Below are 19,296 nucleotides of genomic sequence, written 5' to 3'. Positions count from 1 at the left end.
GGCGTCAAACTGGTCTCGCTCAACTTCGACGACTCACATCAGGGGCCTGTGATGCAATGCACTGCAAGTCAGGGGTGAGAAAATGTCACTGCGCTGCAGCGAGCAAATCTCACCCCACCGCATGTCACTCCTTTGTGGTGCGAAAAACTCCCCTTTGACACCCCTTGAATAGTGACATGCGGTGAGGTGAGATTTTCTCAATGCAGCGCAGTGACATTTTCTCACCCCTGACTTGCAGTGTGGGAATTAGGAAACAGCAGGGTCACACCCACAAGCGTCAAAAACACAGGCGGGCATGACCCTGCTGGAAATTAAGAAGAAAAGGGAAAATTAAGGTAAAAATTAAACAGCAGGGTCACACCCACAAGCGTCAAAAACACAGGCGGGCACGACCCTGCTGGAAATTAAGAAGAAAAGGGAAAAAAGGAAAAATTAAACAGCAGGGTCGCACCCACAAGCGTCAAAAACACAGGCGGGCACGACCCTGCTGGAAATTAAGAAGAAAAGGGAAAAAAGGAAAAATTAAACAGCAGGGTCGCACCCACAAGCGTCAAAAACACAGGCGGGCACGACCCTGCTGGAAATTAAGAAGAAAAGGGAAAAAAGGAAAAATTAAACAGCAGGGTCGCACCCACAAGCGTCAAAAACACAGGCGGGCACGACCCTGCTGAAAATTAAGTAGAAAAAGGGAAATTAAGGAGAAAATGAAACAGCAGGGTCGCACCCACAAGCGTCAAAAACACAGGCGGGCACGACCCTGCTGGAAATTAAGAAGAAAAGGGAAAAAAGGAAAAATTAAACAGCAGGGTCGCACCCACAAGCGTCAAAAACACAGGCGGGCACGACCCTGCTGGAAATTAAGAAGAAAAGGGAAAAAAGGAAAAATTAAACAGCAGGGTCGCACCCACATGCGTCAAAAACACAGGCGGGCACGACCCTGCTGGAAATTAAGTAGAAAAAGGGAAATTAAGGAGAAAATGAAACAGCAGGGTCGCACCCACAAGCGTCAAAAACACAGGCGGGCACGACCCTGCTGGAAATTAAGAAGAAAAGGGAAAAAAGGAAAAATTAAACAGCAGGGTCGCACCCACAAGCGTCAAAAACACAGGCGGGCACGACCCTGCTGGAAATTAAGAAGAAAAGGGAAAAAAGGAAAAATTAAACAGCAGGGTCGCACCCACATGCGTCAAAAACACAGGCGGGCACGACCCTGCTGGAAATTAAGTAGAAAAGGGAAAAAAGGAAAAATTAAACAGCAGGGTCGCACCCACAAGCGTCAAAAACACAGGCGGGCACGACCCTGCTGGAAATTAAGTAGAAAAAGGGAAATTAAGGAGAAAATGAAACAGCAGGGTCGCACCCACAAGCGTCAAAAACACAGGCGGGCACGACCCTGCTGGAAATTAAGAAGAAAAGGGAAAAAAGGAAAAATTAAACAGCAGGGTCGCACCCACAAGCGTCAAAAACACAGGCGGGCACGACCCTGCTGAAAATTAAGTAGAAAAAGGGAAATTAAGGAGAAAATGAAACAGCAGGGTCGCACCCACAAGCGTCAAAAACACAGGCGGGCACGACCCTGCTGGAAATTAAGAAGAAAAGGGAAAAAAGGAAAAATTAAACAGCAGGGTCGCACCCACAAGCGTCAAAAACACAGGCGGGCACGACCCTGCTGGAAATTAAGAAGAAAAGGGAAAATTAAGGAAAAAATTAAACAGCAGGGTCACACCCACAAGCGTCAAAAACACAGGCGGGCATGACCCTGCTGAGAAAGAAATGAAAAAAGAAATTGGACTCACCCTTAATGTGGCCGTGGTCCTCGATCATCGCCTGGTGCGCGGTCGCTGGCCCCTCAATCACGGCTGCAGACCAGCACCACGCACGTCCTCTTCCCGTCGCTGCCAGTTAAAGACTGACGAGAGTAGGAGAAGCGAAGCAGCAGACAGACATAAAAAGAGGGGAAGGAGTGGGGGCAATGATCGCTTGTTCGCTCCCCACTCCTTCCCCTCTTTTGCTCACTCTTGCTGCTTCCCCTTAAGTGCCACGGCCAACTGCCAGCCACGCATGCGCACTTGTGCCGTCTGGCTCCGCCTCCTTCTTCTGGCTCCGCCCGCGAAGTCAGCTTGCCTGCGCTCGCGCTCTCCGCGATTCAAGTCAATTTAATTTAAATTATACATGATTATTTTTTAAAACTATTGGATACTGCAAAAAACCAAATCTACTAAAATATACAATACAAAAGTATAATTGGCATAAGTTTTGTACAATATTTTTTTAATTAGAAACAAATTGTATAATCTTATTTGTATTTTTAAGAGTAATCTATCAGACAAGGATAGAATTAAATAAACACAATTTCTTTAGCTAAATTTTATTGTATACTACTTATTCTTCTATATTGATAAAAAAATTACAAAAGGGATTCAAAACAGGTGGACCTAAACATGGATTTGCAAATTTTGTATCCTACCATTAGGAAAATAAGGCAAGTGGCTATGCACTAGGATCGTGAGAGCAGTTCTCTTCTAATTAGTAGGTCATTACAATTACAGTATTAATTTATGGAGTTAAATCGGCTGTAATTTAAGTCACACTTGTTGTAAATTTGGAACCCAAAAACGAATGCCGAAAAATGATTATTTCTGATCTAAATCTAACTGATTAAATTTGACATGTTGGTTGCTAAAATTTCATATATAATGGAAGCAAAAAATCCCAAATAAATGGAAAAGAAAGGCAAAATTTTGATGCCCTCTTACCTCCCTGAGAATTATATCCGTCTCCTCTCGTCATTGTTTTTTTTCTTTATATACAACCGGTACTACCATCAACCGCCTTCCAGATGTGGCAAGTGATGATGTGCTTCAAAAGGTCGTCATTGGACGCATTCACATCCTCTTCGTGTTCATCGTTCTCAAGCCGGAAAGCGTTGGTACATCCATAGATTGGACACGGAAAGCAAGGGTGAACGTTTGAAAAGTGTCCGGAGTCTGCTGAAAACTTTGTCTCGCAAACTGGGCATAATATTGCGCACTGCGCTTTGTGGCTTTCCATGTCTTTTTCGCGGAAGTACATGTTGCATCCAGGATCACACTTGGCTATTTCTTCATCGGAGTGTTCTTCGGCATTGTGATCCTCCACTCTTTTGCATAAATCGAAGAAATACTTACAGATCTGGCACTGATATTTGTCCGCGAGTCCGATCAAAATGTCTTCTGTTTCAGAAGCTAAATATATTTTAATGCGATATAACTTTAAAAAATGTATCAGACCAAGTCGATTAAGAGCAGGCAGAATATTGAAAATTATGCACACCAAAAATCAAAGGGAAATTGATAAATCAATTCTATCTTTACTTTAAATCTCTTATTTTTTTAGAATTTACAGGTAAAGAAATTGATTAAAATAAATATATATATTTACCTGGAATATCTTTAGAAAAGGCACTGAAGGAATCAGTGATGCAAGGGTAGTTTTTGAATGTCTCCAGAGGGAACTCGGATATTTCGCTCAATTCAGTCATCGTAAATCTGTATCTAGAAAAAATATTAACAAATATATATAAACGGTTTTATCTGCAAGGGTGTGTATTACTCAATTTTCTTTGTGCAGCTTAAACATGAGACAGCTGTGATTTTGCTTGAGGTCACTATATCCGTCTTCTCAAGGAACACTTTGGCAGCGTTCTGGAAATTCGTCCTTGCGCAGTAGAAACATTTTACAATGGCTATGGAATTCAAGAAGATAAATAAGGATACAGACCATTGCAAGGGTATTTTTTTCGTATTTACCTTAAATTTAAAATGATATTCTGCAAACGAATTATTACAAAAATACATAGCATAGGATTATAATTTAAAAAATACTCACGATAAAAACGAGACATCTTTAAGTAAAATTTCTACGAAATTTCCTTCAGTATCCGTTCGATTCAGAGGCTAGAAAAATACGAATTGATGAAATGTTTGTATCCGTCTTACAGACATTCCTGCAACATTAGTTGGTATGTTCAAACAAATGTGACATAACTCGATTGACTTTCGTGCACACAAGAGAATGGAAAAAGCTAAATATTTGGAAGAAGAGAGCAATTCGATGTATTTCAATAATGATTGGCACGCTCTGAATTCCTTTCATCTCTTTATTTTTGGTAAATCTTTCTTCGGACACTAAAATTTAATAATTAATTTTGAGATTTGGAGTAGATATAGTAATAACTTGCAAAAACATTTCTAGTCATTTTCCATAAAAAGTTAAGACGAGCCCGCAGAGGCATTACAATAAACAAACCGTAATAATCACAAAATCTTTTTCTGCACTTGAAATTCAAGCAATTTAAGGCATTCAGGTTATTAAGAGTTATTTTCTAGACCGGAATTTTTCTATCTTTAAATGACGGGCAAAAAATACCATTTTGGAGAGAAGGTTCTAAAACCTCCTGAAAATTTTATATAATGACTGCAAAGTTAAGGCCTAAAACTTAATTTTTAATTTAATAAAAAAATTATAATAACTAACCAGAAAAACAAAATGTTTGGCGTGCAAAATTAAATGGTCTCTAGAACGTTCGAAAGGGAAGAGGAAGAAGTTTGTTCTATGAGTCGTGCGGTTGATCTCGCTCTGAACTTACAGCTCGGCTATATTCAATTTATGAGCGAGGGAGAGAGGGCCACGTCTTGCTCGGTCCGCAGTCAGTAGAAGAATAAAAAAGAGAGGGTGGCAGCAGCAGCCCCTGCGAGTCGTGATTCACCTGATTTCCTCCATCGACTTTCCCCTTTGGGCTTTATATCGCTTAAAGTTGATGGATAAAACTGAAAATTATTTGAATAATTGGATGCAATATTATCTGAAACGATTAAAACGGAATGTTGAAAGGAAAAAATTAGGAAAAATCCATATCGAAAATATTCCATTTGAACGATTTGGAAAATTAGGTGTTAAATCTGACAATTTGGTCACGGCGTTTGTTTGCAAATCCGAATTTAGAGCAAATATGGGGATGTTGATTGTTTATTTACTCAAATTTTGTAAAATAGTGGCTGTCCAAGTGTGATTTTGATAAATAGGGGAGAAAGTATACTGCCTAATTCTGCGAAAACCCTAATCCTAAATATTATACAATCTTGAAAATGATTTAAATAAATTTGCAATCTACATTACCGGACACGACTGGAACTTTCTTTTTAAATTATTTCCTAAATGAAATCGAGAAGAGTATTTGATACAAAGGGAAAATTTTTAAAATATTAAAAATTAATTTAACTTTACAAAATAAAACTTAAAATTCTCATTAATATTTTACAAGAAAAATTAGGTTAAAATATAAGAATACAATTTTTTGTACACTAAAAATTTTATTGTTTACGACAGGGCTTTCAATTTTCATGAAATATTTACAAAACAGATTTAAAACAGTAGGACCCCCAACATGGATTTGTCGATTTTATATCCTATCTACTACCATTATGAAATTAAGGTACGATGGTGGCTTTACAAGGATTCTGAGCAATTCTCTTCTAATTAACAGTGTCTTTTGAGTAAAAATATGCGTTAAGGCATACCTGGTGAATTCGGAACTTTAAATCTAAACTACTCTCTGCCAAATGTGGTAATCCATGAGGTGCTTCAAATACGCATTGATCCCATTCTCATCATCTTCGTGTTCATTCTTCTTAATCCGAAAAAAGATGGTGCATCCAATGACTGGACAAAAGGCGAAACGGCCCACGTGATCAAGCTGATCAAAGTGTGCATAGTCTCGCACATACACTGGAACCGGACTACCCGGACTGCAAACTGGGCACACAATTCGGCAATTTAGTAGGTGCTTTCTCTTGTCGCTCTCTTTGTAGTATGCGCTGCATCCAGGATTGCACAAGAATATTTTTTCATTGGAGTGGCGTTCTGTGTTGTGATCCGCCACTGTTTTCTTCAATTCGATGTAATCCTCACAGATGTTGCACCGATGTAAGTCAGTGAGTCCGATCAACATGCATTTTTTCTCAGAATCTAAATAAATTGGCGGTGTTAACTCTAAATTAGTAGGACAGATGTACATTTAAAAAAATATTGCGAAAAATTAAAAGATGTACGATAAAGCAACTGTATCCTTAATGTAAACCTTAATTTTTAGAATTTTCAGACGTTAATCCACTCGAAAGAATTGATTAAAATATATAATTAAAACCTGGAATATCTTCAGAAAAGGCGCTGAAAGATTCAGTGATGCAAGGGTAGTTTTTGAATTTCTCAAAAGGGATTCCGGATGCTAAGCTCAAACCATTCATTGTAATTTTTAATCTAGAAAAAATATTAATAATTATTATATTATATACGATGTTAACTGCAGGGGTGTCTTACTCTTTATCGTTTGTGCAGGGCAAACATGAGACAGTTTTGAATTTTCTTGAGGTCTCTACATCCATTATCTGAAAATCCAATCTCTGGGATTCAGTGAGGCCTTCCATTCCGCAGTGGAAACATATTGTGCCTGTGGAATTCGAAATGTTAAATATATCAGACATTTCCATAGGTAGATTTATTTATAAATATCTTATCCGTATAGGATTGAGATTTAATCTCTTAAAAAATACATTAAATTGGGATATCATAATGGAAATACTCACGAAAAGTATTCGACATATCCGTTCGATTCAGACGCTAAAAATATATCAACGGATGAAAATGTTTCTATCCTTCCTAAAGACCTTCCTGCAACAACAGTTGGCATGTACAAAGAAATGTGACAACTCGATTGATTTTCGTGCACAACAGAGAATGAAAAAAGCTAAATATTTGGAAGCAGAGAGAAGAATTTGATGTATTTCAATAATGATTAGCACGCTCAGAATGCCTCCGTGTCATCATTTTCTGTGGAATCTAAAATTTAATATTACAATGATGAGATTTCTTGCCGAAAAAAATTAATTAACATGAATTTACGTTTCTAGCTAGCTTATAAAAGATAAAAAATATATGAAAAAACTGCAGATGCATCATAATTAATAAACCGTAATTATTATATGCACCCATAAATGTTTCTTTGCACCCTCTGCTCTTGAAATTTTAGGAATTCTCTGCATAAAAATTTTAAAAGGTTATTTTCGAGACTGGAATTTTTCGAATTTTTTATTCAAATGATGGGCAAAACACCGCATTTTTTGCATTTTTGCTAGAAAGCTGAGGTTTTAGGAGAGTGAAAATTGTATATTGAAAGATTGAGGTTCGATGATTGCAATAAGTTAAGAAATATAACCATATTTTTAATTTAATCAGAAAAAATGTTTGATGTGCAAGTGGTCTCTATAGGAAGGGAAAAGGTGAAGTTGGTTCCTTACCTGTGAGTTGCAGTTGATAGGACTGGACGTGCAACTCGGGTATTCAATGGATGGGCGAGGGAGAGAGGGCCACGTCTAGCTCGGTCCGCAGTCAGTAGAAGAATATTAGAGGGTAGCATCCCCTGCAAGTCACCTGAGTGAGTCTCTCCCTCTCCCCTTTCCCCTTTGGGCGCCCAAACACTTAAAAACGATCGATGTGGATCGATATACAGGGTGACTAAATGACAATTATTTGAATTGTAGGATGCAATAATTAATTCCTTTTAATTCGTAGATTGTCTGAAATTAATTGGTCCAAAACGCTTAAAATGGAGAATTGAATGCGGTTTGCACGAAAGGAACAATCCGTTTTAACGTTTATTTGGACAATTAAGTCGCAGCGATCTCTTTAATAAAACTGCTGACGATCTTTGCTAACCTTTCTTTAATGGTTGTTTAATCTGGCAATTTAGATCTGCCTTCTGATTTCAAATCCAGGTTTTAATCAATTGTGAAGCTGTCCATAAATTTGTAAAAATCAAATTTAAAACGTTTAAAATTATAAAATTACTTTCTTTACAAATGTTAGTTAAGACGTGAGGATGGAATAAAATGGTGAGAAAGCTAAATATTTGGAAGCAGAGAACAATTTGATCTATTTCAATTATGATTGGCACGCTCAGAATATGCCCGCGTCAACATATATTTGTTATCTCCCTCCTTTCTACCCTTTAAAGAGCCCAAAAGTGGATCGAAACATAAAATATATTTGATTTTTTGGAATAGGAATAATAATTCATTTTAATTCGTAGATTGTCTGAAACGCTTAAAACGGATTTTGTTCTAAACGGAATTATTTTAAATATAAATTCGGATAAATTTCTTTAAGAAACATTCCAAATTTATGCTTTGGACAAGTTCGTAACCGCAGAAATATTTTTAAATCTTTTTTAAAGTGAATAAATGTTAAAATATAAACCCCTTTTTTAATTTAACATAGTCCTGTGTTCCTTATAGCCTTCATGTCCTCTTGTGATAGTTAAACATTTTCTAGACCTTTTCATTAACACATCTCGTCTCTTTTGTTTCAGGTAAGCGAAATTGATCCAGTTTGAACTGAAGAAAGGCGTGGTTGAAGGGTGTGATCGACGGCGTGAGTGTTACAAATCTATTTCAGCTAATTTGATTAACACTTCTGCAAACCTGAATTTGCATAAATATGTAATAGGTCAGCAATGGCCAGAAGAATCACCTTCGTTAAGCTTAGATAAGATTTTCGATCGATGCCCTCGTCGTATTTCGCTATTAGAGCGAATAAGAAAGGGTTGAATCAAAAGGGTGTTCAGTTACGAGTATGAAAACAATTAAAAACACACGCTATTATTTTTACACTAAATTTTATTGTTTGCTACAATTTTATACAAAATGCACAATTAGACCTTAACACATGAATTGATTTTTTTTGTATCGTAATATTGTGAAAATACGGCAAGATTGCGGCTTTGCCAGGGTCCTGAAAATAATTATCTAATTATATTCAGTATTTTTGGAGTAAAATTAGCCGCAATTAGAGGCACATCCTGTAAATTTGGAATCTAAAAGCGAATACATCCCATTCTAAATCTAAACTACAATCTATCTGATAAATTATAATGACAGCTAAAATTTCATTTACAATGGAAGATTTTTAGCGGTCGATCCGTCTTCCAGACGTGGTAAGTGATGATGTGCTTCAAATACTCATTGATCCCATCCTCATCATCTTCCTGTTCATTCTTCTTAATCCGGAAAGCGATGGCGCAGCCACGGAAAGGACACATTTTGACGCTACTAGGGTGCTTGTTTTCAATGTGTTCAGTGTCTGCTTTGAACCTTTTCTTGCAAACTGGGCATAAAATGCTGCATTCGTCTTTGTGGCTTACTATGTCACTTTTGTAGTAGTGTTCGTTGCAACCAGAGGTGCACTTTGCAATTTTTTCCATTTTTTCATTTGAGTGCCTTTCGGTATTGTGCTCCTCCACAGTTTGAAACAATTTGAGGAACTTATCACATATCTTGCACTTGTATCTGTCGAAGAGTCCGATCACAATTCCTTCTTTCTCAGAATCTAAAAAATAAATTATCATTTATTTATAGCAAAAAGCGATATTGTAAATTAAGATTATTTAAAAAAATATAGTTGATTATGATAGCTAATAAAGGAACATACCTGTAGTTTCAGGAAAAGCCTTGAAGTATTCAGTGAGGCAAGGGTAGTTTTTGAATTTCTTAAAAGGGATGCCGGAAATAGAGCTCAAAGTAAACATCATAACTTGTAATCTAGAAAAAATATTAATAAATATACATATGTACGATGTTAACTGCAGGGATATCTTACTTTGCATTGCCTGAACACTTCATACATGAGACAGCTGTGATTTTTCTTGAGGTCTTTGCATCCATTTTCTCAATACCCACTCTCAGGTGTTTTTTGAGGTCATTCCTCTCGCAGTAGAAACACATTATGACTGTGGAATTCGAAATATGGATTCAGACATTTCCACAGGTAGATTTATTTGTAAATATCTTAATTTTAAAATAATGATCCGTATAATCTCTACAATAATGCATAACTGAAATATAATTTTAAAAATACGCACCACTCAAAGACATCTCTGAGTTAAAATTCTTCGGCTTCCTTCAATATATCCGTTAGAATCAGGAGGCTGAAAAATATGAGCTATTTGAACTTCCTAAAGACCTTCCTGCAACAACAGTTGGCATGTACAAAGAAATGTGACAACTCGATTAGTTTTCGTGCAGACTAGAGAGGGTGAAAAGCTAAATATTTGGAAGCAGAGAAGAATTTGAGGTATTTCAATATTGATTGGCATGCTCAGAATGACTTTTTTCGTACATATTTCTTTGGACACTAATATTAATTATAAAATTTGGAGATTTAGATTAGATAATAAATTTGCATCGATTTCTAGTTCCTTTTAGATACAAAGTTAAGACAAACCCGCAGATGCGTCTAATAAATAAACCATTATGCAATCACAAATTTAACTCTCTGCTCATGAAATTCAAGGAATTCAAAAGGCATTCAAATTTTTTAGCAAGAGATCTTTTCTAGAATCTTTTCGGAATTTTTCTTTGTTCAAATGACGAGAAAAAATAAATTTTCGGAGAGAAAAGTCGTATAGGTTTAATAAAACAGTGAAAATTTTTGTTTAGAAATTGTGGCTTGATGACTGCAGGTTAAGATCTAGAACCTTATTTTTTTTTAATTTCATAAAAAAACAATTGATAATATTTAACCAGAAAAAATGTTTGGTTTGCAAGTGGACGCCCGAAAGGGAATAGGAGAAGTTGGTTCCGTACCTATAAAAGTTAAAGTTGATCGCACTGGACGTGCAACTCGACTATACTAAAGGGATGGGGGAGAGAGAGAGAGAGGACCACAGCTTGCTCGGTCCGCAGTCAGTATAGAAGAATAAAAAAGAGAGGGTGGCAGCAGCAGCCCTTCGAGTTGTGATTCACCTGAGTCTCTCCCTCCTCTTTCGGCTCTTTCCCCTTTTGGGCGCCCAAAGGTGGATCGAAACATAAATATTTGATTCGTTGAAATAGGAATAATAATTCACTTGAATTCGTAGAATGTTTGAAAATAATTGTCTGAAACGCTTAAAATGGAATTTGTTCGAATCGAATTTAGCAGTTAAACATATTTTTTAAAGGGTGCTTAATCCGGTAATTTTGTTTTCCAATCCGGGCTTAGACCAATTTCGGGGCTGTTGTGATAGACGCATATTTTGGAAACTAGCGGCCGTCTAACACGGAAATTAGAACCTTTTTAAAAATTCTTATTCAAGTAAGTTTAGATGCGAGTGTAGAATAATAAAGAAATATACACAATATAATTTTTAAAAACTAAATTTTATTGTTTGTCACATGTTGCTGTCAATTGTTTAAAAAAAAACAGCACTATAAGATTCTTACACATATTGATTGTTTTTTTTGTATGCGACCTTTGAAAATGAGCACTGCAGGCTCTTCTAATTTTTTTATATACAGTATTTTTGGAGTAGAATTAGCCGCAGTTTAAGGCACATCTGGTGAATTTGGAAACGTAAAAATGATTAATTCTATTTTAAATCTACACTACTCTCTATCTGATCAAATTAAAAATGCTGCTAAAATTTCATTTACAAATGAAATGTACTACTAGTAGTAAAATACTAGTATAAAATCATAAAAAATTGATTTGATCTCTTACATCGCTACAAGAATGCCTCCATCTCCTCTCCTTGTTTTCAATTTCTTTTGAAAGATTTCAATCAGTGTCGGCATATTCATCTTTTTTCCACACGTGTGAAGCGATGATATGCTTCAAAAGGTCATTGATCACATCATCCTCACCCTCTTTATTCTTCTTCTTCTTAAGCTCGAAAGCGGTGGTGCATCCATGGAATTGGCACATGACGCAAGGGTGCACGCTTAAAAAGTGTCCAGTGTCTACTGCGAACTTTTCGTCGCAATCCGGGCATAAAATTCCGCACTCTTCTTTGTGGCTTTCCATGTCAGTTTGGCGGAGGTACAATCCGCATCCAGATTTGCACTCAAATGTTTCTTCTTCCGAGTGGCATTGGGCGACGTGATCAGCTATTTTTTCCGTAGCTCCGATGAGATCGAGACAGATCATGCACCTGTATCTGTCGACGAGTCCGATCATGATTGCTTTTTTCTCGGAATCTGAGTAAATAAATTATCGATATTAAATTAAAATTAATAGCGACAAATTTATTAAATACCTGGAATATTTTCAGAAAATAGTTCGCTGAAGGAATTAGCGATGCACGCGTAGTTTTTCAATTCTTCAAAAGGGACGTCGGACGCTTCGCTCAAATCAGCCATCGTAAATTTCAATCTAGAAAAGTATTAAAAATAAGATTTTTACTGCAAGGATGATGTCTTACTCCTTTTTCTCAGTGCAGGATAAACATGAGACGGTTGTGATGTTGGTTAAGGTCTTTGCAACCATCTTCTCAATGGTTACTTTCTCGCCTTTCTCGAGCCTCATCGCTCCGCAGTAGAAACAGTTTTGTATAGCTGTGAATTTCAAAATGGTTTAGGGATGCAGATAATTTAAGAGGCAGTTTTTTTTATAAATTTCCTCATTTTAAATTAATAATCCGTATGGGCGGTTAGAAATTAAAGTTTAAAAAATGTATTACTGAAATATTATTAGAAATAAATACGCACGTAAGGAAGACATCTCTGAGTAAAATTCTTTGACTTCCTTCTAGATCAGTTCGATTTAGAGGCTAGAAAAAGAAGGTTTTCAACATTCCTAATAGCATTCTTGCAACAAGAGTTGGTACGTACAAAGAAATGTAAAAAATCGATTGATATTCGTGCACACAAGAGAATGAAAAAAGCTAAATATTTGGAAGCAGAGAGCAATTTGATGTATTTCAATAATGATTGGCACGCTCAGAATGCCTCCGTGTCATCATTTTCTGTGGAATATAAAATTCACTACTACAATTCTGAGAATTTGAGCAGATTAATAAATTTGCTAAAACATTTCTAGTCACAGATTTAATAAAAAGTTAAGACAGACCCGCAGATGCATAACAATAAATAAATTTTTCTCTGCACTCCCTGCTCTTGAAATTCGAGGCATTCAAATTTTTAAGAGTTATTTCCGGAATTATTCGTTATTTAAATTCCAGGCAAATAACCATTTTTGAGAGAGAACTTCATAGGTTCTCAAAAATTGATACTAATTAAACAGAAAAACAAAAAGTTTGGTGTGCAAGTGGTCTCTAGAACGTCCGAAAAGGAAGGGAAGTTGGTTCCATACCTATGAGTTTTGCAGTTGATCGCACTGAACGAACAACTCGGCTATATTCAATTGATGAGCGAGCGGGAGAGTGGAGAGGGCCACGTCTTGCTTGGTCCGCAGTCGGTAGAAGAATAAAAAAGAGAGGGTATAGCAGCAGCAGCCCCTCGAGTCGTGATTCACCTAAGTCTCTCCTTCCTTTTTCCCCTTTGGACGTCCAATCATTTTACAGCGATTAATGTGGATTGATAGAAGGGCGAAAATTGCAAAAGAATTAATCCGAAAATAATTTGTCCTACAGTAAACGCTTAACACGGAGTTTGTCCAAAAGAAAATAATTCGGAAAGGAAATTCTTTTAAGAAACATTCCGATTTGATGTTTTGGACAAGTTCGTAACCACAGTAATACTTTTAAACCTTTTTTGGGAGTTTAATCTGACCATTTGGACACGGCTTTTGTTGTTAATTCCAGTTTTAGACCAATTTTAGGGCTGTTCATAGTCTCAAAATTTTTGAAATTCGCAGCTGACTAGCAGTGATTAAAACAAAGCTTTCCCAAAAATAATTGCTTGATTTAGGCAATAATTTAAAAATTTTACAAATTAATTAAAATATAAAAATATCATTAATGGTTTTAAACTGAAAAAAATTCAAATTTCACCAGAGAACGGCAAACACGAGGGTAAAAATAAAATACACAAAATTTTTAGACTATGTAGTTTATTGTTCATGACAAAAGTTGCTGTTGTTTCGATACAAAATCTGTAGGACCCTATCGCACGGATTAGTATTTTTCCTTATCCTACAAATATGTCAGGCAAGATGGTGGTAGGGGTGCCAGACAACCAAAATGTTAAAACCCGGAGATTTCCCATAAGCACATGTTAAATTTTGGAACGAAATCCCTTTACCTCCCGTGTTAAATTTTCAAAAAAGTGACTCTGGGTCAAGCAGTCCCAAATCGGATATCTCTGGTTGAAACCATCATGGTGGCCTGAGCACAGCTCTTCTAATTAATAGCTCATTAAAATTACAGGATTTTTTGAGTTACGTAAGTCGCAACCTTACTCGTTAAAGCGAATACAGGAAATTATAAAATGGTGTAAATTATAATTTTTGAACTAAATTTAAACTAAAATTTCGTTTATAATGTGATGAAAGCGCTAAATTCTAAAATAAATTTGGAAAAGTGGAAAGAGGTTTTAACACATTCCTGCAAAAATTGGTCTGTGTTTTTCTTGATCGGTCGTCTCCTCATTGTTTTTCTTTTTACTGGCTTGTTTGGCATTTTGATCTATCTTCCAGACGTGGTAATTCATGATGTGCTTCAAATACTCATTGGTCCCATGCTTATTCTCTTCATGTTCATTCACCTTGAGCCGGAAAGTGGTGCGGCAGCCAGGGAAAGGACATATTTTGATGTCAGGATACGCGCCGCAAAGATCTTTGTGCAGTTCAATCTCCTTTTCGCGGTAGTACGAGCCGCATCCAAGAGTGCACTTGATTAATTCCTCTTCGGAGTGGCATTCGGCGTTGTGATCCACAGTTTTTTGGCCCAATTTGGTGTAATCCCAACAGTTCCTGCACCAATTTCTGCTGCGAAATCCGATCTGCATTTTTTTCTTCGCATCATCTGGATACATTTTCGATATTAAATTAAATTCTTTTAGAATAATGAAGCACAAATCCCCTTAAAAGAATTGATTAAAAAACAAAGAAATAAATATTTACCTGGGAAATCTTTAGAAAAGGATTTAAAGGAATTAGTGATGCAAGGGTAGTTTTTGAAGTTCTCAAAAGGGATGCCGGACAAAAAGCTCAAATCAGTCAAATCAAATTGGTATCTAAAGAGAATATATGTGAAAAAAAAAGATTTTAACTGGAGGGTTAATTGTCTTACTTCTCTACATCGGTGCAGGGCAAACATGAGGCAGCCCTGATTTTGCCTGCCCCACTTGTCACAAGAGGAGGGTTTTCGAAACTCTTCGAAAGAATCACTCTGTCACCTGGCTTGAGCTCCTTCTTTCCGCAGTAGAGACATTCTTCAATGAATATAGTTAAATAGGAATACAGACAGAGGTAGATTAAATTTAAAATATTATTCTGTACAGCTTGCAAATGAATTTTTACATAGGATTATAATTTAAAAAATACTCACGATAAAAACGAGACATCTTAAGCAAAAATTATTCGACTTTTCCTTCAATATCCGTTCTTCGATCAGGAGGCTAGAAAAATACGAATTGATTAAATGTTTTTATCCTTCTTAAAGACCTTCTCGCAACAAGAGTTGGTATGCACAAAGAAATGTGACAACTCGATTGATTTTCGTGCACACAAGAGGGTGAAAAAGCTAAATATTTGGAAGCAGAGCAGAGTAATTTGATGTATTTCAATAATGATTGGCACGCTCAGAATGCCTCCGTGTCATCTCTTTTTTGGTAAAACAAAACCCGCAGATGCATCACAATAAATTGGAGTAATTTTTGAGACCGGAATTATTCATTATTTATAAATGACTGGCAAATAACCATTTTTTAGAGAGAGCTCATAGGTTCTAAATAATTGATACTAATTAACCAGAAAAACAAAAAACGTTTTTGTTGTGCAAGTGCAGCCTCTAGAACGTGCAACTGAACGTAAAACTCGGCTACCATGAAGGGATGGGCGAAGGAGAGAGGGTCACGTCTTGCTCGGTCCGCAGTCAGTAGAAAAAGAGAGGGTGGCACCCCCCGCGAGTCGTGATTTTCTCCCTCCACTTTCTCCTCTGGACCCCCAATCACTTTTATTTAATTTAAAAACACTTTATTTTCAAAAAATATTGTTTGTTTAACAATAACACTGATTCCTAATGGTACCACAAGGGATTTCAATTAAATTGCCAAACACTAAACATATTATTATTTTCTCATAGAGGAACAAAACATATTTATTTATTTATTTATTCTCGAAAGTCCTCAATGTCCTTGGAATCAATACTATTTTCAATAGAGGATATTTTTTGTCAATTCTAAAAATGAAGTGAATCTATTGTTTACTCGCTTACCCTCAGCCGTGTTTTTCCATCGGGCGAAACCCCCGGCTGCCACTATATAACCGTGGACCAAATAACACTGAGAATTATTTGAGATTTTTCCACACGTTAACAACGGGCAAGTGAGGGAGACGTCCGCAGACTTCTCTAATTTGGCAGAATGAGTGGTGAGACAATTTATCACTGAGCTTAATTTAATTATTACTTTTCTTGTCAAGTATTAACTCCGAAGAAATGTCCAAGAATTTTTATTTCCTACCAATATGACGGGCAAGATGCCAGGGTCCTGATCAGTGCTCTTCTAATTAAAAGTTCAATAAAACTACAGTATTTTTCGAGTTAAATAAGGCGCAACTTTACTCGTTAAGGCACATCATAAAGCGAATACAGGAAATAAATTATTGAAAATAATTACTTCTATTCTAAATCTAAACTACGCTGTACCGGATAAAACAGAAAAGGCTGTTAAAATTTGGTTTGTAATTATGAATGCGTTAATTTCGAAAATAAATGGAAAAAGATTTTGATCTAAATAACACATCCCTAAAAAATTTGGTTTGTGTTTTTCTTGATCTGTCCTCGTAATTTTCAATTTCAATCGGTTTCCGCAGATTCATTTATCTTCCACACGTGTGTAGTCAAGATGTGATTCAAAAACTCATTGGTCCCACTCTCATCCTCTCCATGTTCATTCTTCTTAAGCTCGAAAGCGGTGGGGCAGCCAACGACTGTACACGTGACGCAAGGGTGCACGTGTGCAAAGTGTCCAGTGTGTTTTGCAAACTTGTTCTTGCAAACTGGGCATAAAATGCCGCAATGATCTTTGTGGATTTTTGTGAAACATTTGCGGTGGTACGAGTTGCATCCAGAATTGCAGAAGAATATTTCATCTTTGGAGTGGTGTTCTAAAATGTGGTTCTTCATTAGGTATGTGTGGCCCAATTCGATGAACTCCCTGCACATAATGCACGTAGTTCTGTCGATGAGTCCGAACACGATTTCTTTTTTCTCGGAACCTAAAAAATAAATTGTCGATATTAAATAAAGAGAAATAGCAAAAAAGTAATAATTAAACAATTTAAATAGGAGTGTGGATTGATTAAAAGGCAAAAATAATTGAAAATAATCTTAGAGTTTGTCAAGCACGAATCCACTTTAAAGAATTGATTGAAATAGCAAATAAAAGAATATACCTGGACTATTTTCAGAAAAGGCCCTCAAGGAATTAGCGATGCAGGCGTAGTTTTTCAATTTTTCAATAGGGATGTCAGATAAAAAGCTCAATTCATTCATCCTAAGTTCTAATCTATAGAGAAATTATCAAAAAAGATATGAAAGATTTTAACTTCAGTGTTATCTTACTCCTGTCTCTCTGTGCAGGGTATACATGAGGCAGCTGTGTTTTTGATTGAGGGCTTTGCATCTCTCTTCTCAAGAATCATCCTGTGACCTTTCTTTAGATCCTTCTCTCCGCAGTAGAAACATTCTTCTTTGGCTGTGATAATCAAAATGTTAAATAAGGAAAGAGACAAATCCAGGGCTAGTTTTTTCCGTATTTATCTTAAATTTAAAACATTATTCTGTGCGTATAGCTTGGAAATTAATATTTACCAAAAAAAAAAAAAATGCAATAGGATTATAAATTTAAAAAAATGCTCACAATAATAAGACATCTCTGACAGTCAAAATTCTAAGAATCCTTCAATATCCGTCCGATCAGGAGGCTAGAAAAATACGAATTGATGAAATGTTTTATCCGTCTTAATGACTTTCTTGCAATATCAGTTGGTATGTACAAAGAAATGTGACAACTCGATTGATTTTCGTGCACACAAGAGAGTGAAAAGCAAAATATTTGGAAGCAGAGAGCAGTTTGATGTATTTCAATAATGGTTGGCACGCTCAGAATGCAAGCTTCATCATTTTCTGTGAAAACTAAAATTTAACACTACAATTAATTAAGAGATTTCATTCAGATAAAATAAATTTCCATGAAATGCATATGCATCACAATAAATAAATAAATCACTACAACAGTAATTTTTCTTTGCATTCTCTGCTCTTGAAATTTAAGGAATTCGTGGCTCACAAATTTTTAAGAGGCTATTTTCAAGAGTGGAGTTTTTCTTTATTTAAATGACGGCCAAAGTATCATTTTTGGCATTTTGTACTAGAGAGCCCAGGATTTAAAACGTGCTAATAGAATAGTGAAAATTGTACATTATTGAATTGATGAGGTTCAATGATTGCAATCACAAGTTAAGAAATTAACAACCGCACATATTTAGTTTAAACAAAAATACTGATAATAATATACAAGTTTGGTCAGTAAAATATTTGAGTAAAAAAGTAAGAAACGTCGGGCAAAAAGGCCGCAATAGATCTCTCGCCCGTCGAAACAAAAAATTAGGATAAGTTAATTACATACCTATGAGTTTATTACAGTTGATCGGACTCCACGTAAAACTCAGCTTTCCAATTGATGAGCGAGGGAGAGAGAGCCACGCAGTCGGTAGAAGAATAAGAGAGGGTGGCAGCAGCAGCAGCAGCAGCCCCTCGAGTCGTGATTCACCTGAGTCTCCCTCCGCTCTTCCCCTTTGGGAGCCCAAAATATCTTACATTGTTTAAAGTTAATCGATATACAGCGCGACAGTTAAAAATATTTGAATTGTGGCGTGCAGTAGCGAACCGATAAAAAATTTGCAATAATAAAAATGGACCTGTTGACCTGTTGGTAGTCTCCAAACTTTTGGAATTGGCGGCTTTCTAGCAGTAATTGAAAATTGAAACTTATTAAAAAGTATTACGCACAAATGAAATTTACAATTTGATAAATATAGGCAATATAAGTTAAAATTTGAAAAAAATATCAATAGAGAGGTTTTAAACTTAAAAATAATAATTACTATTCAAATAACACAAGAAAAAGGTAAAACGTGTGGGTAAAAATAAAATTAAATGCACAAATTTTTTTAGACTAGATTTTATTGTAAAAAGCAAGTTGCTGTAATCAGTAGAACCCAATGACAGATTAGTATTTTTTGTATCCTACCAATATGACAGGCAAGATGGTGGCTATGCCAGGGTCCTGAGCACTGCTATTCTAGTCATTATTTGGTAATTAC

The sequence above is a fragment of the Cloeon dipterum genome, chromosome X, assembly GCF_949628265.1.
Source record: "Cloeon dipterum chromosome X, ieCloDipt1.1, whole genome shotgun sequence".
Classification (NCBI taxonomy): Eukaryota; Metazoa; Arthropoda; class Insecta; order Ephemeroptera; family Baetidae; genus Cloeon; species Cloeon dipterum.
Note: the sequence above shows the minus strand (reverse complement) of the source record.